Source organism: Rhipicephalus microplus, chromosome 10, assembly GCF_043290135.1.
Source record: "Rhipicephalus microplus isolate Deutch F79 chromosome 10, USDA_Rmic, whole genome shotgun sequence".
Lineage (NCBI taxonomy): Eukaryota > Metazoa > Arthropoda > Arachnida > Ixodida > Ixodidae > Rhipicephalus > Rhipicephalus microplus.
The window spans coordinates 13362621-13368620 of record NC_134709.1 but is presented as its reverse complement, the minus strand read 5'-3'; the positions used below and the strand labels follow the sequence as shown (position 1 = coordinate 13368620).

At 45.4% G+C, this 6000-nt stretch overlaps 1 protein-coding gene across 3 annotated transcripts in view; it reads right to left on the bottom strand.

Moving 5' to 3' along the window:
* Positions 1–2387: 2387 nt before the first annotated feature.
* LOC119181928 (uncharacterized) overlaps positions 2388–6000 on the bottom strand; it is a 153518-nt gene continuing 149905 nt past the window's right edge. Inside the window, exons 6-7 of one of the 3 annotated variants that reach the window (XR_012886454.1) lie at positions 4176–4242; positions 2388–2789 (exon numbers count right to left, since the gene is read on the bottom strand). The gene's annotated coding sequence lies outside the window, so the exon portion shown is untranslated. The remainder of the gene's footprint in view (positions 2790–4175; positions 4243–6000) is intronic. The other 2 variants (XR_012886455.1, XM_075875068.1) reach the window with 2 other exon arrangements.

Here is a 6000-nt window from a genome sequence, read left to right as displayed (position 1 = left end):
AGACTGCTCATCCAGTGATATCTGGTGGAATCTGGCGTTAGCGTCAAGCCGAGAAAACATCTTCGCTCCTGTAAGCTCTGCGTCTATGTCTTCTCGACGCGGCATCTGATAACGTGCTCTCTTAAAGCAATCGTTCACTTTTCCCGGGCCCCTGCATACCCGCAACCTGCTGTCCTTTTTAAGCACGACGACCAGTGGGCTTACCAAATCTGTCAGGCGGCTGACTTCCTGCGTAATGCCTTCTGCTTCCACTCGCTGTCGTTCAGCGCGCAGAGGTTCTCGCAGCACCAAAGGCACTCGCCTGGCTAGCTGGATGACGGGCACGCCACCCTTTCGAAGGGCGATCCTGTACTCGCACTGTACACGGCCTGTTCTCTGAAAAAGCTGCGGAAATGCTTCGATGGTCGCGGAAGGGCTGCTTGTTACGGCATCAAGGTTCCGTTTGATCAGCCCCTCGTCCTCCGCAGCTTTCAGACACAGGAGGGCGCCGTGGTCTTTCTGAATCGCTAAGAAGTCTGTGTAGAAGCTCTGGTCACCGATGGTCACGTGCGACGAAAATGTGCCGAGCTGTGTCATGACGCCGCCATTATACGATCGCAGAATCGCGTTACTTGCTTTCATTGGACAGGCTTGAATCTTCTGAAAAAAAAAACCAGCAGCATGCTTGTGACCCTGTGTCGATCTCGAGGTTGATGTCCTTGCCTGCAATATTCGCTTTCATGATCCAGTGTCGTTCTCTGCTGATGTTTCCGACGGTGACGTCCGAAACATCAGTCATTGTTTTGGCATGACGTCTTCATCTCGTCGTTTACCTCGCAGATGCCTCCACTTGATTGGCAGCATGAGCTGCAGCGGGAACACTTGAAGTTTCGACTCGAAGATGCTGCAAGGACGTGAAGCCCTCATTCTGTCTTCCGCCACAGAAAGTTCTCCCATGCTGATGTTTCCGCCGCCTTGCACAAGGCCACGGCTTTGTCCAACGCAAGGCCCTTGTGCCTGCTCGAGAAGCTTCTCCCGGAGCTTAGGCGACTTTAGTCGCGTACCATATCGTCCATCATCGTTCCATACTTGCAAAACTGCGCCTGACTCTTCAGCGCGCGGAGGAACTGTCCGTAGGGTTCATCTTTACTCTGTAGACGAAACCGGAAGACGTAACACTTGTGAATTGTGTTCTCTTGCTCGACGTAGTACTTCTCGAGCTTGGCCGGTACCGTGTCATAGTCCGGCTTGTCTCCGCCTTCATCGAAGGTAAGGTTGTTGTACACTTCAGACACCTCGTCACCAGCCACGCCGAAGGGCCGTTTTTGCTGCCTCTGTCCTAGGATTTTCAGTGCACTCCGCGGCTGTCAAAAGGAAATCAAATTTTTGCCGGAAGAGCTTCCACGTTCTTCCCATGTTGGTCGAGAAGCCCGGGGGCTCCGGTGGTTTGATGTGCGTTGTTTTGGAGGCTGTGCTGTAGGCACTCACTTGTTGCGGTGCTTCCCTCGTCGTCGAGCAGGTAAGGCTCCAGTTCCGCACTTCTGACACCATATATCAGTTGGCCAATGTTCAATGAAATCAACACGCATGTAAGGACAGTAGTGAAGGCTTGTGTTTATTGTCGTCAGTCTTTTATAGCAAAACGAGGGAAAGGGGGAGGGGCTTGGTAGACAGTAAAGAAAGGCACGCGTAGCTCAACCAAGATTTGTGACTCGTGATCTTGGACCTGATACGATCCAATAGCGATAACACATTTAGGACACACTTACGTTAGTGGCGCTCAAGTTTAGTGATAAAATTCCTTCACCCTGCCGTGAGCAAAGCTACCAGAGGCCTGTGGAAGTTTGCACTGCGTGTATTTAAAAAATGTCTACCTAATAACAAAAAAGAACAAAAAACTATCATTCACAGTTCATTCGTGTTGCTCCTTCAAGGTTTTCCTTGCGGTATTGATTATTCGGAAAGTGTTCGAAAAACAACAGTCACCTTCCATTCGTAAGCTTTTCGCAATATCAATTTACAAAGTACTCTGTTAGTGAAGCCATTTAATTTGATTACATGCAAAAGTATTGCGAGATGAGCTGCATCAAGGACAACGTAATCAAATTTATCTTCCACAGTGGGGAGCACTGCAGTGCAAAACGTGATTCCGTCTACTCACGAGATAATTTTGTTCTCTTCACCAATAGAAACGGTAGGTGTGTGTGTGGGGGGGGGGGGGGGACGTTGCATTCTCGTTGTTTGAGGCCCGTGATCTCATGGTAAATGCACACGACGATACTCACTGTGACGTCATGACATGTTCGTTCCCGGGAACATCGCTCAACTTGGACTCGATGACAGAATGCCCTCAGCTGGTCGCTGCGGTGCCTGGCTCCCTTTTAAGCAAGGACAGCGCAAGACGTACATTTTACGACGTGAACAGATTTTATTAACAAAGTGTACAAAAAATACCGTCTCTGAGTATGCTCACGTGAACGTATTTCATTTTTCTCTTATTTTTTAATATCGCGCACGCCGTCTCTCAGGCTCCCCTCGTAAGGCACTTGTGTCGTTTTCATAATTGCACCCTGAGATGCGTCGCCGAGTCTTGGGAAATATGTACATGCAATTCGAAAAAGTTACAGCACCATTAGAGAGGTTAGTGCACGACTGTCCTGCTCGCTATGCACAGTCGGTGACGAACAAGAATGAAATGCTGCTTAAAATCTCATTGCCTCTTGTTTTTAGTTTAGTGATTAGATGTGCGTTGCATCTCGCTTCTTGCAATGCAGTAGCACGAATTCAGATGTCAGTGTTAGAAGTTCCATCTGAAAAAAAAAGAAAAAAAATCAAAATGCATGTCAAATAAAGAACCGACTTACATATTACAGTCAACAGCGCAACGAAATTTTGTCCTGTCAGGCACAATGACGACGAAGAACTAGAAGTTGCTGACCGACTCGAGGTCAACACAATAGGCGGGCGTATAGCCAGAAATTTTTTTGTACTGTGCGATGTCGTCGTCGTCATCGTCATCGTCGTGATTATCATCATAATCATCATCGTAATCATCGTCATCATCATCATCATCTTCATCATCATCATTAGCCTGTCATTCGCCCGCTGCAAGGCAAAGGCTCCTCTTATGCTCCACCAATTCGCCTGCTCTTGTGCTTTCTGCTGCCACGTTCAATACCTGCAAATTTTCAATCTCATCGGCCAACCTAATTATTCTCTCCCCTTCTCTGGGAATCCAGTCAGTCACCCTTAATAACCAGCGGTTCTCCTGCCTACGTGCTACGTGCCCAGCCCATGTCCACTTTTTCTTCTTGATTCCAACTATGATATCCTTAACTCCGGTTTGTTCCTTGACCCACTCTGCTCTCTTCGTGTCTTTTAAGGTTACAACTAAAATTTTCCTTTTCAACGTTCGCGGCGTCGTCCCCAATTTATATGCAACTGTCATAGACCTTCCTTTTGAATGTTGGTCGTAGATTACCGTTCATGATATGAGAATGCTTGCCGAATGTGATCCACCCCGTCCTTATCCTTCTGGTTGTTACACTCTCATGGTTCAGCTCCATGGTTACAACCTGTGTCCTAAGTAGACATATTACTTTGCGATTTCCAGCGTCTCTCCACCTTTTAGAAAGCGCTGTTTTCTACCGAGACTGTTGTACATTATTCTAGTTTTATGCATATTAATTTTCAGTCCTACTATTTTATGTTCCATGTCCAGTTCAGTAATCAAGAACTGTGATTCGTCTCCCGAGTTACTCAGGCAATGTCATCAGCGAATCGTAGGTTACAAAGATACTTTCGATTAACTCTTATTCTTAATTCTTCACACTCTAGGGCCCCAAAAACCTCCTGTGAACACACAGTGAATAGCACTGGTGAGATCATGTCTCCCTGCCTTACACCATTAGAAATTCTTTATAGAAAACTATGGCGGTTGGATCCACTATAGGTTTCTTCCAGTATGTTTATGCAAACCAGAAATTTTCTTCTGGTTGACCTTCCTTCCTTTGACCTAACATTTCTCTCTCTCTCTCTCTCTCTCTCTCTCTCTCTCTCTCTTTTAAAGACTGGTATTAGAGTGCATCATGTATTGAACCAACTTACTACCCTTTAGCTTACTCAGGCTACCAGTGTATTCCACAACTAGCCACGCACTGCCATCTAAGCCACGTGCTAAGTGATGCAATGCTTACCTAGGACAGAAGTAGTCAATGCACGGGCACCAATTCAACATTTACACACTAGGGCAGCCGGCAACTGCTGCAAAGAGACAGAAACAAAGTTAAGTAGATATCAGACCTCTTTACCGTAGTAAACGTGAACAGTTTATAGGAAAAGGGAGAGACAGAGAGAGAAGTAAAGGACAGCAAGGAAGTTACCCAGAAAAAAGTGGTTACAATTCAATAAATCTATTTTTTTCTTCCTTTCTATCGGTAAAAGAAAACTACGCTAAACAAGATAAAAAGAGATGTCCATCATAGTAGAATGTAATGAAAGAAAGTAGCGAAAGAAATCTGAGCAATAATCCTTGAGGTGGAACACATTACTGTCTCACACTATATTTATTAGAGGGAGAGACATTGATTTGACCATTCAAGTTATCAGTCCTAGACACCGTAACAGACCCAGCGTCAAAAAGAGGGGCGTCATCACTCGGTATTTGCAGATAGCCTCTGTATAAAAGATTAACCAGGTGCTATGCCTGTTGGCTTTGAGAACCTCCGTGTTTGGCATGACATGACCAGTAGGGGTACCATGTAGGGATACCGAACAAACAAACAAACAAACAAACAAACAAACAAACAAAAAGCTACTGAATAACCGGACCTTCAAAACTAATTAATCAAACCTCGTATAACACAATAGTCAAACCACGATACAACACATCAGCATCAGGATCATAATGCAGTTCGTTATATGCGATATTTGTTGTAACAGTGGAGATAGAAATATGGTTACAAATTGGAAAGCTAGCTCGCGCGAAAATTCTATACACGAAATGTATGCACAGCGCAGAACGAAGTTTTCCACAGAGTCCATCCACGAGAGGGCCATTTTTAAGCAGTTTCAGCTGTATGGAGTTTCTCCGTGTAGCTCCTTGAATACCTGATCATACTCGTGGAATAAGCACTGCTCATTTCCCCCACCGAAATTTCTCTTTAATTGCACAAATATATACGCTACAGGAATGTTCTTCAACTAAAAGACTTGCGGTGTCGACCAGTGATATACAATTCGCCTTTCTACCTTAACACATAAGGCGCACAGAAAGGACAGGGACACAGATGTATGACGTGGGCACCTGTCTTTTCTGTCATTTGTGTTTGTGCCCTTTCTGTGCGCTACATGCGTTAAGATGGAATACCCACATGCTCAAGCTCACGTTTTCTTTAGCTTTCCAAGTGTTCAGTAGCTGCTCAATCTCCCGTTTGCAAGTAGACGTACATTAGACAACTACAAGAGCCAGCAAAATGAAAATCGGTGTAGCGGTCTAGGTGCACAAAGTAACGGTAAAATAGGAGTCACCATTTTGTTTTTGCTGTTTTTCTTCACACAAACAGAACTTGAAGCTCATGGGAAGGAGATATGATACGGCCGGGTTAAGTAGGACACTCGCAATACTTGAAGTTGCTCCCTTCCTCCGTGCGACACTGCTATACTCAGAATCCTACGAGAATTCCAAGAAATGTGTGCGAACTGCTGGCAGATCCAGACAAATGAGCGCAGGCCTAACGTTCATGAACAGCTACTGACTGCAGTGCACTGTTAAGACATACAAGAAAATATTGCTAGGAAAATACTGGCACAAACAGCACAAGTATGCTTGTCGTGTTCGTATGAGATTTTTTTCTTGGGCTTCTTTTGTGTTTTAGGAGCACGCTACACTGAACAGCTATGCACAATAAGGCTTCGACGGGCGCTAGTTGGTATGACACTGTTCTTTCACTGTGCTATGCTGTTACACCAGCACGAAGCGTGCGTGTTTAGTCTTTCCACTTTTTCCGGGCTTAACAGCAT